Below are 12,384 nucleotides of genomic sequence, written 5' to 3'. Positions count from 1 at the left end.
ACATAAGGAGGACACACATGGGGAAAATGCAAGAACTACGGTACTTATCCACAGAAGACTCAGGTAGAAGTTCTGCAAAGTTTCAGATGAAACACACTTAGGTTTGGATCTGGCAAGCCTTTTTTGTCAGCTATACGTTTGTATCTGTCTCCCATTACCTTCAAATTTTCTGAACCCCTTGCCATACAGAAGAGTGATGAAGCAAAATACTCCTCCTCAGGAACTCCTGAAGCACCCCTACCACTAAAGGTACCAAATTGCGGGTGAAAACCGTATGCACTAAAGAATAGTGACTTGCCAGTAGACTCCTGGTGACAATTCTTTAAAGCAACTTCAGCTAATGGTAAAGGTGCCCGATCTTCCTGGTTCTCGGAGACAAAGAACTTAAGGTAAGTTTCCAAATTGTGAACCATGCACTCGGTCTGCCCATTCGACTGAGGATGGAAGGCAGAAAAGAAAGACAGCTGCACTCCCAGTTGAGTACAAAGGGCACTCCAAAATTTGGAAACAAACTGGGTTCCCCGATCTGAGACCACATTGGAAGGAACCCCGTGAAGCTTCATGATCTCATTGATGAACATCTGAGCCAGAGTCTTGGCATTCGTAAGTGCTGGTAACAGAATGAAATGCGTCATCTTACTGAACCTATCCACAATCTACACACTACATCTAATCACACTGTTGTTACCTCCAGTGCGAGCCATTCAAACACTAGAAGCGTACCTGAGCACAGCGATACTCGCACGAGTGGAATTCACAAGTAAAGCATCCAAACTCCGAACCCGAATTCTGTTTTTTAAAGTCAGTGTCCAATTCGAAAATAGAACATCGGGTTCACTCATCTCTACCCCTGAGCCTCCAACCCCTCCCCCTCCAGGTCTGGGCACAAGGCTGAAACGACCACCCCCTTCTACAAAATGGGTAATTGGTTCGCATGATCAATACCACCAGGGAAGCTCCTGGATAATGCATCTGCCTTGGTGTATTTAATCTCTGGATGGTAAGTGACAGTAAAAAAAGTAGATATGTGGGAAATGTTATTTAGTAACTATTTTATGTAACATAACTTTATAGGCATAAAATTTCAAAGCTTGAAAATTGCCAAACTTTTGCCAAATTTCTGATATTTTCACAAATAAATGCAAAAAAAATTAAACCATGTATCGAAATTAGGAACAATTTGAAAGACTTATCATAACTCATGAGACCTCATATCAAGAGTATTCCAGCTACCAAGATGATAGCAAATCCTGAAAAAAATTACATGAGAGTTATGGACGTTTGGGATACATTTTGTATAAACAGGAGGGAAATGTTAGGAAACTCAAGAGTTAAAAGTTATAGTAAAATGTATTTCCTAAAGATGTTCTCATGGCAAGAACAAAAGAATGTTTATAGATTTGTACTTATCAAACACCTGTTTTTGGGATGTGACTGTGACCTTATATTTGTACAGAACTTGTGTTATTAACATCTGTGGGTAAGAAAAATAAGCGTATTGGGAGGAGATGTCATGGGGGTGGTGCTGACAGATCAGGGGTTTCTAAGCTGGCCCTAAGACTGGGGCCCCAACGCTCTCCCTCACCCCGGGGGTACCCTTGAAGGTAGGGAGGTCCAGGATTCTCAACTTGGCGCTGTCTCCTGTACAGCTCTGATCTTACTCCGCCAACCCTGAGAAAGGTCCAGAAAGCCAGTAACAAAACCCCACAGAAAAGACACAGACAAGGGTGAACGAAACCTCGTACACACAGCACTCACACACAAAGGAGAGACAATATGTGTACAGAGGAATAAATTAATGGGTAGAGAAAAACAGGGTTCACACCACGTAACAAAGAAACTGTTGTTTAGCATATAATGAGACCCACTGAGAACGTGCAGGCTGATGCCATCTTTGGCAGCCTCTTACTACACTCCCCAGTCTTAGATAGGAAGAGACCAGCTGAAGATGGTAAGTAGCAGCCTGGCTCTCAGAAGGTTGCACACTGTTCAAAAAGGATTAATTCCTGCACAGCTGGAAGTAGTTAAACAACTCAGCCGATGCCCAGCAAAGCTGAGCACTTAAGACAGACCAGGCTGCATGTCAGACTATGCAAGGTGAAGAGTCCAACGTCGTAGTAGTAATCCGCGTGTGCGGAACCGGACACCGCATGACAAGAAACAGTTCAAGATGATGTCAAGTATGTGTTGTATGATAACATTCTGAGATGTTAATGATTAAAATCTATTTGAGTAATTAAGAAGTAGACAAGTATATCTGAGTGACTCCACTGTACTCTAAGGGCATAAAAAGACCTTGAGATGCATTATATCTCAGACAACAGCTTGACCTTGCCTTTGTCTCCTTGCTGCAAGAATGAAAAATGCCAGCGTCAGATGAATCCGTGCCTCAAGAAATAATTTCTCCAACAATTTATCAGACACACAAGAAAAAATTTAAATATTTGAAAAATGAAATAAATGTTTTAAAAAGAATAATAAAAAGGTGATTATAATGTAAACCCTCCAAACCTCTAACTGCCAACCAGAAATCCACAAAGAAAGCCATACTGTATTTTTCGGATTATAAGGTGCACTTTTCCTTCCCAAAAAGTGGGAAGAAAATTAGCGGTGCGTTTTATAAGCTTAATGCACCTTACTGGGAGGTGGTGGAGAGGGGCCGCAGGAGGCAGTCGCTGTGCTGGGCCCTGTGCGCTGGCTTGTGTGGTGGGCTTGGCAGCGGGCTGTGTGGCGGGCTGTGCTGGGGTCTGTGCGACGGGCTGTGCTGGGGCCTGTGCGACGGGCTGTGCGGGGGCCTGTTCGACGGGCTGTGCTGGGCCCTGTGCGCTAGCTTGTGTGGTGGGCTTGGCAGTAGGCTGTGTGGCGGGCTGTGCTGGGGCCTGTGTGACTGGCTGTGCTGGGGCTGGTGCGGGGGGTTGTGCTGGGCCTGTGCAGCGGGCTGTGCTGGGGCCTGTGCGGGGGGCTGAGCTGGGGCCTGTTTGGGGAGCTGAGCTGGGGCCTGTGCAGGGGGCTGTGTTGAAGCCTCTATTCCGCGCTGTACTGGGGCCGGTGTGGGGTGCGAAGCAGTAGCGAGCAGTGCGGCAGGGGTATATTGAAAATGTCGGCGGTGCGGGGCTCAAATAATGGTTCCCGGAGGCGGTGCAAGCACAAAGGGAGCTCTCGGCTCAAGATCTCATCTTGCACGCGCCGCCTCCGGCACATTGATCTCTGAGCAGCGGACTTAAGGCAAATGGCAACCAGAGGTGGCGCATGCGTAGATGAAATCTTGGCTTGTCATTGAGCTGATAGCTCAATCTGCGCACACGCCGACTGCAGGCGCCATTTCTTTGAAGCCTGCACCACCAAAAGTTTCTGGAAGTTGCCTATCTCACAGCATCTGGGACACCCACCTCCCACACCATCGACCTGCTCCACCACCGCGCCTGCCTCCTGTGACCCCGCTCCACCACCGCTGCCATGCCCCACGGGATGATGAGCGCTGCGTGCACATAACCTGGTCCATAAATGAACACTCATGAGGAGAGGGGAAATATTACTCCACGCGTTTCACCACACTTCTGGCTTCCTCAGGGATCTAGTGATGCGATGTCAGATAGGTCTTAAATAGGGTTCAAATCAAGTAGATCAAATTCAGCAAATCACAATCAAGATAATAATTACCAGAAGTGGGTTTATTATTTTAAAAGGCAGTGGCCCGGGGTATAGGAACAGAGTTAGGGACAAAGGAAAACCATTAGGACCTCAAGAACTGCGCTGAAATGTATTGTCAGTGACTTCTATGTCTGGTATATTATCCTCTAATTAAACATTTAACCCATTCTTGACATAATTGCTACAACACCATTACCTATTTTTCACCCTCACCCCCTCCCTACAGCTTGTTTCCTATATGCACTGTAATATTGCTCCCCACGTCTTGCGTTCTGCCATATTTATGTATTTATTCTTCTCCCATGAATGTTTTTATCTCCCAAAAACCTGTTTAATGATGTATCTAAATAAAAATATTTATTTTATATTATCCCTCCTTTCAGTGGTTTCCTTTCTGTCTGTTGTCTGATCAATTACCGTTCTTCCCCGAAAATAAAGCAGGGTCTTATATTATATTTTGCTCCGATATATGCCCTAGGACTTATTTTCAGGGGGCGTCTTATATTTTCCCATGAGCAACAATCCACATTTATTCTTGAACAAAAAATGAAATCAACATTTATTCATATATAATCATCATCACATCCTAGATCATCAACATTTTGTGTTACTCCTATTACTGGGTCAGATGCACATGGTCTTATCTGATTTGCCATATTCGTGGTGCAGAACCCGTCCTCTAGTGGTGGATACATACCATATTTACAAAGGGTTAATTTACCTGCTGAAATTTATTATTCTCTATGTACTGCTAAGTTTACCCCCAAAAGAAAGCAGACACCCCTTAAAAGAATCGCATTTACCAGACCCTAAAAAATTAGAGTTGGCAAGTGAATGGGCTCTCACATACAGATCTGACAGTTCCCCTTTAGTTCTGCAGCAGTTGGCTCCACCTGGTGACTGGAAGCAGTGTCACTCGCGTGGAGTGATACTGGTACCCGATCTGTTTGTGAGAGCAGCAGTGCAATTTAGCTGGAACAGCGAGCGACCTGACAGCGATGCAGATCTCTATGTGAGAGCCCATCCACCATCGGCACTTGACAAGTGTAAGTGGGGTCTTGTGAGTGTGATTTTTTGGGGGGGCTGGGGGGTGGGAGGTGTGTCTGCTTTCTTTTGGGAGTGTCTGCTTTCTTCAATGAAGAGTTCTGCTGTATTCTTTAACTGTTTTAGCTGCTTGGACACTTCCTTATGGAACTGCAACTAGGGCTTATTTATGATTAGGGCTTATATTTTAAGCATAGTCAAAAAATCCCCCCATAACTTGTCCCACAAAAGACAAACCTGTGGCTATATGGACGAAAAACAAAACAAGTTTTGGATCTCAGGACAAACACCAGAACCTAAAGGGGTTGACATTAAAATATATTTTATTTGCTTTGTATAAATGATTAATAATTTCATATATCCCATAAATACACAGCATTATATATAGGTACAGTTATATACAGTCTGTGGTCCGGCGCTGCATTATGAGGTCGGCAGTGAGGTAGTGACATTAGACACATGATGGGGCACGGATCATGGACTGTGATGTAATGTGATGTTATGGCATCATAATGGCCTCCATTATTATAGGGGCTGCTGTTCCATTGATCGGTGCACTCACGTAGGAGAATTTTCTTTAGTGAGTGCTCTCTTTGATTTAGTTGATTTTTTGACATAATCAGAGTATTTATATTGAAGAGAACCTTAGCTGAAGTCCTGAAGTTTCCTCGAGGCCGAAGGATCTCCTTCATCTTGGTCCAATATGGATTCTGAGGACAATTACCATCATTACCATGTTCGAGATGAACCATCCTCACATGGACCTGCCCGTCCTTCTATATCAGGTAAGATGAGGAAGGGCATAAAAAGCCCCTAATATGTCTATATACAGTGCTGGCCAAAAGTATTGGCACCCCTGCAATTCTGTCAGATAATACTCAGTTTCTTCTTGAAAATGATTGCAATCACAAATTCTTTGGTATTATTATCTTCATTTCATTTGTCTTCAATGAAAAAAAATAAAAAAAATTGTCATAAAGCCAAATTGGATATAATTCCAAACCAAACATAAAAAAGGGGTGGACAAAAGTATTGGCACTGTGTGAAAAATCATGTGATGCTTCTGTAATTTGTTTAATTAACAGCACCTGTAACTTACCTGTGGCACCTAACAGGTGTTGGCAATAACTAAATCACACTTGCAGCCAGGTGACATGGATTAAAGTTGACTCAACCTCTGTCCTGTGTCCTTGTGTGTACTACATTGAGCATGGAGAAAAGAAAGAAGACCAAAGAACTGTCTGAGGACTTGAGAATCCAAATTGTGAGGAAGCATGAGCAATCTCAAGGCTACAAGTCCATCTCCAAAGACCTGAAAGTTCCTGTGTCTACGGTGCGCAGTGTCATCAAGAGGTTTAAAGCCCATGGCACTGTGGCTAACCTCCCTAGATGTGGAAGGAAAAGAAAAATTGACAAGAGATTTCAACGCAAGATTGTGCGGATGGTGGATAAAGAACCTCGACTAACATCCAAACAAGTTCAAGCTGCCCTGCAGTCCGAGGGTACAACAGTGTCAACCCTTACTATCCATCGGCATCTGAATGAAAAGGGACTGTATGGTAGGATACCCAGGAAGACCCCACTTCTTACCCCGAGACATAAAAAAGCCAGGCTGGAGTTTGCCAAAACTTACCTGAGAAAGCCTAAAACGTTTTGGAAGAATGTTCTCTTGTCAGATGAGGCAAAAGTAGAGCTTTTTGGGAAAAGCCATCAACATAGAGTTTACAGGAAAAAAAAAAGAGGCATTGAAAGAAAAGAACACGGTCCCTACAGTCAAACATGGCGGAGGTTCCCTGATATTTTGGGGTTGCTTTGCTGCCTCTGGCACTGGACTGCTTGACCGTGTGCATGGCATTATGAAGTCTGAAAACTACCAACAAATTTTGCAGCATAATGTAGAGCCCAGTGTGAGAAAGCTGGGTCTCCCTCAGTGTTCATAGGTCTTCCAGCAGGACAATGACCAAAAACACACTTCAAAAAGCACTAGAAAATGGTTTGAGAGAAAGCACTGGAGACTACTAAAGTGGCCAGCAATGAGTCCAGACCTGAACCCCATAGAACACCTGTGGAGAGATCTCAAAATGGCAGTTTGGTGATGGCACCCTTCAAATTTCAGGGACCTGGAGCAGTTTGCCAAAGAATGGTCTAAAATTCCAGCAGAGCATTGTAAGAAACTTATTGATGGTTACCGGAAGCGGTTGTTCACAGTTATTTTGGCTAAAGGTTGTGCAACCAAGTATTAGGCTAAGGGTGCCAATACTTTTGTCTGGCCCATTTTTGGAGTTTTGTGTGAAATGATCAATGATTTGATTTTTGTTTCATTCTCTTTTGTGTTTTTTCATTGCATGCAAAATAAATGAAGATAATAAAGAATTTGTGATTGCAATCATTTTCAAGAAAAAACTGAGTATTATCTCACAGAATTGCAGGGGTGCCAATACTTTTGGCCAGCACTGTACAGGTGTGTAAAATATGTGTTCCTCATAGAGGATAATATTCCCCAGGAGAAAGTACTTATATGTGTGTTGTTTCTCTTTTTCACACAGGAACATCGCGGCGCAGCAGGGAGGACTCCCCGATTGCGCACAGGACGAGAGGCAGGATTGCAAGACAAAGAAGAGTGGATATTGCCCCAATTACACCTAGGAGGCGGAGAAGTAGGAGGCTCCCACCACCACCACCACCATCACCTCCACCACCACCATCCCCTCCACCACCACCATCACCTCCACCACCGGAGATGTATGGGCTGTGGAACCCATTGCAAGAGAACATCCTTCCTGAAGTAATCAATGATTCAAGACTCGCATTGCCTACAGCCATACGATCGGCGGAGGACCCCCTGGAATCCTGCCCCATCTGTTTGGAAGACCTTATCACCGGAGATGCCATCAGCTATATGGAGTGCGGCCACCTTTTTCACCTGCGATGCATTGGAGAATGGCTTCAGGATAACATCACATGTCCTTTGTGCAGGCACATCAACTCCATTGTAAAATATCTCGTCCCTGCCTATTTAGAACACATTGGCGAGATTGAAGTGCTAGCAGATGAACCCAACATGCGCCATTATGCGCCAGTACCTGTATATATCTATGGCGAATGGCGCACCCTTGTATTCTATTGAGCGGATGAACTGCTACCCAGTCCTCGTCTCCCTGACTCCTGTCTTCCCCATTTTGTCCGACCCCCTGTCTCCCTCTCCTGCTCCCTGATTTGTTGTCTTGTATCCATGCCCTCCCCCTACTGACTTGCTCTCCCGGTATCTGACTTCGGCTTGTTATTGACTTCAGCTCTGTTCTCTCTCCTCTGGCTTCTGACGACACCTCCTGGCTTCTGACCTCCGGCTCTCACTTGACTCTGACTCCGTCAGCTCCCTTGTACTACGTTACCTCCTGGCTTCTGACCTCTGGCTCTCACTTGACTCTGACTCCGTCAGCTCCCTTGTACTACGTTACCTCCTGGCTCTGACCTCGGCTTGCATGACTATCGTATTGCATACATACGCGGATGATCCCTATCCCCATGTGATATGATCACTGGTAAAGTGCAAGAGGGGGAGGTATGTGTCACTGAGACTACTAAAATCAGTGATGTGAACCTGGATGTAATGCTCCAGCATACTAGGTGCTAAGAGGGTTAAATTGCTTTTAACTGGGCCAGGTTTTTGTGAACAGCTAAAGAGATGGGTGGGACGGCTGTTCACCATACCTCCACCTCGGGGTGTGGTCCAAGAGCTAAAAGCCTCTGGACACACTCACTGTTCTGTGTGTTTTGTGTTGGAGGAAGCAGTTCCTCATCTCTGTGAACGGTGTGGAACCCCAAACTTTACTGAACCTGCAGTGTATGGACTTAATACATGAGGCTTTGTTTTCTTTTATGCCGGTAAGGCTGTTTTGTTTTATTTTGTTCCAGCTGGTTTATGGAGCTAATAAAGCAGCTAAAATTTAAACCGAGAAGCATTCCTGTGTCTACCTCATACTGCAGCTGAGTGAGTGGATCTACCACACCCATGATTTCTATGTATACACCTGATGATGAGATGTACTATCAAAAATAAAGATTTACATCCAGTTACTTTATAGTTGATGTCTTCTCTGATTGGAGTCGTTCTCTTTCATTTCACCTCCATTTTATCCACACACCATGATGACTTCTCACATCCAGAGCTCGTCTCTGCAGACTTCCATCTTCTTCCGTCTTTTGCAGCACATCCGGACATGGAGCCCTTAAAAATAAGAGTGTTGGTAAAATGCCCTCTATATAAAAATATCTGCATTCACACCATTTATACCTTTTGGATTCAGAGTATTCAGTGTAAATATCCAACTTGATTCCCCATGTAATAAACGGGCCCAATCTGCTGTGTATCTACCACACACTTGCTCAGCTATCATCCACCTAAGATCACATACTGCATCATCTGCTACAAATAAATGTTGTGCCGATGAGGTCTGAATTATTTCTTCATCTCAAATCTTCTTTTCTTCCTGATTCTCCTTCTTCATCTTTTGTACAAAATTCAGTATGGCAGATCGATGTTCTGTTAGTGTAATCATACAGTCAGGTGTAACTACAGTATATACAGTCAGGTGGATACAGTCAGGTGTATATACAGTATATACAGTCAGGTGGATACAGTCAGGTGTATATACAGTATATACAGTCAGGTGTAAATATACAGTAAGGTTGTATACAGTCAGGTGTATATATACAGTCGGGTTGTATACAGTCAAATTCTATATATACAGCCAGTTTGTATACAGTCAGATATATACATATATATATATATATATATATATATATATATATACAGAACTTGTAGAAAAAGAAGGGATCCAGCATCCAAGTTCCAATTAAATTAAAAATGTTTCTTTATTCAACAAAGATAAAAGGGTTCTTCCATGATAATAAAATCCAGTTTACATGGCAGGGTAGAAAAATCGGAACGCGTTTCGGAGTGACAACTCCTTACTCTGAACGGTTCAGAGTAAGTTTTGGTTCAGAGTAAGAAGTTGTCACTCCGAAACGCGTTCCGGTTTTTCTACCCTGCCATGTAAACTGGATTTTATTATCACGGCAGAACCCTTTTATCTTTGTTGAATAAAGACACATTTTTAATTCAATTGGAACTTGGATGCTGGATCCCTTCTTTTTCTACAAGTTCAGTGATTGGCTGCAGCCCAGTCTGGCTGTTTCCTGATCCCTGCATCGTTCCTCTTTGGTGGTTCTGCAGGTGGGTGAACTGGTAATTATTTCTCTTATATACAGTGCCGACCAAAAGTTTGGACACATCTTCTCATTCAAAGAGTTTTCTTTATTTTCATGACTCTGAAAATTGTAGATTCACATTGAAGGCATCAAAACTATGAAGTAACACATGTGGAATGAAATACTTAACAAAAAAGTGTGAAACAACTGAAAATAGGCCTTATATTCTAGGTTCTTCAAAGTAGCCATCTTTTGCTTTGATTACTGCTTTGCACACTCTTGGCATTCTCTTGATGAGCTTCAAGAGGTAGTCACCGGAAATAGTCTTCCAACAGTCTTGAAGGAGTTCCCAGAGCTGCTTAGCACTTGTTGGCCCTTTTGCCTTCACTCTGCGGTCCAGCTCACTCCAAACCATCTCAATTGGGTTCAGGTCAGGTGACTGTGGAGGCCAGATCATCTGGCGTAGCACCCCATCACTCTCCTTCTTAGTCAAATAGCCCTTACACAGCCTGGAGGTGTGTTTGGGGTCATTGTCCTGTTGAAAAATAAATGATAGTCCAACTAAATGCAAACCGGATGGAATAGCACGCCACTGCAAGATGCTGTGGTAGCCATGCTGGTTCAGTATGCCTTCAATTTTGAATAAATCCCCAACAGTGTCACCAGCAAAGCACCCCCACACCATCACACCTCCTCCTCCATGCTTCACGGTGGGAACCAGCCATGTACAGTCCATCTGTTCACATTTTCTGCTTCGCACAAAGACATGGTGGTTGGATCCAAAGATCTCAAATTTGGACTCATCAGACCAAAGCACAGATTTCCACTGGTCTAATGTCCATTCCTTGTGTTCTTTAGCCAATACAAGTCTCTCCTGCTTGTTGCCTGCCCTTAGCAGTGGTTTCCTAGCAGCTATTTTACCACGAAGGCTTGCTGCACAAAGTCTCCTCTTAACAGTTGTTCTAGAGATGTGTCTGCTGCTAGAACTCTGTGTGGCATTGACCTGGTCTGTAATCTGAGCTGCTGTTAACCTGAGATTTCTGAGGCTGGTGACTCGGATAAACTTATCCTCCACAGCAGAGGTGACTCTTGGTCTTCCTTACCTGGGGCGGCCCTCATGTGAGCCAGATTCTTTGTAGAGTTTGATGGTTTTTACCACTGCACTTGGGGACACTTTCAAAGTTTTCCCAATTTTTTCGGACTGACTGACCTTCATTTCTTAAAGTAATGATAGCCACTCGTTTTTCTTTACTTAGCTACTTTTTTTCTTGCCATAATACAAATTCTAACAGTCTATTCAGTAGGACTATGATATCCACCCGAATTCTGCACAACACAACTGATGGTCCCAAACCCATTTATAAGGCAAGAAATCACACTTATTAAACCGGACAGGGCACACCTGTGAAGTGAGAACCCTTTCCGGTGACTACCTCTTGAAGCTCATCAAGAGAATGCCAAGAGTGTGCAAAGCAGTAATCAAAGCAAAAGGTGGCTACTTTGAAGAACCTAGAATATAAGACATATTTTCAGTTGTTTCCCAATTTTTTGTTAAATATTTCATTCCACATGTGTTAATTCATAGTTTTGTTGCCTTCAATCTGACGCTACAATTTTCAGAGTCATGAAAAAAAAGAAAACTCTTTAAATGAGAAGGTGAGTCCAAACTTTTGGTCGATACTGTATATATATACAGTCTTGTTGTATACAGTCAGGTGTATGTTTACAGTTTGGTTGTATACAGTCAGGTGTGTATATATAGTAAGGTTGTATACCGTCAGGTGTATATATACAGTCAGGTTGTATACAGTCAGATGTATATATACAGTCAGGCTGTATACCGTCAGGTGTATATATACAGTCAGGCTGTATACAGTCAGGTGTATATATACTGTCAGGTTGTATACAGTCAAGTGTATATATAGTCAGGCTGTATACAGTCAAGTGTATATATACAGTCAGGTGTATATATACAGTCAGGCTGTATACAGTCAGGTGTATATATACTGTGAGGTTGTATACAGTCAAGTATATATACAGTCAGGCCATATACAGTCAGGTTTATATATAGTCAGGCATATATATATACTGTGAGGTTGTATACAGTCAAGTGTATATATACAGTCAGGCTGTATACAGTTAGGTGTAGATATATAGTCAGGTGTATACAGTCAGGTGTATATATACAGTCAGCCGTATAGTCAGGATGTATATATACAGTCAGCTGTCTACAGTCAGGTGTATACAGTCAGGTATATATACAGTCAGGTGTATACAGTCAGGTGTATATATACAGTCAGGTTGTATACAGTCAGGTGTACATATACAGTCAGGTGTATACAGTCAGGTGTATATATACAGTCAGCTGTATACAGTTAGGTGTATATATACAGTCAGATGTATACAGTCAGGTGTATATATACAGTCAGCTGTATACAGTCAGGTGTATAAATACAGTCAGGCTGTATACAGTCAAGT

The sequence above is a fragment of the Anomaloglossus baeobatrachus genome, chromosome 8 (assembly GCF_048569485.1).
Source record: "Anomaloglossus baeobatrachus isolate aAnoBae1 chromosome 8, aAnoBae1.hap1, whole genome shotgun sequence".
Taxonomy (NCBI): Eukaryota; Metazoa; Chordata; class Amphibia; order Anura; family Aromobatidae; genus Anomaloglossus; species Anomaloglossus baeobatrachus.
Note: the sequence above shows the minus strand (reverse complement) of the source record.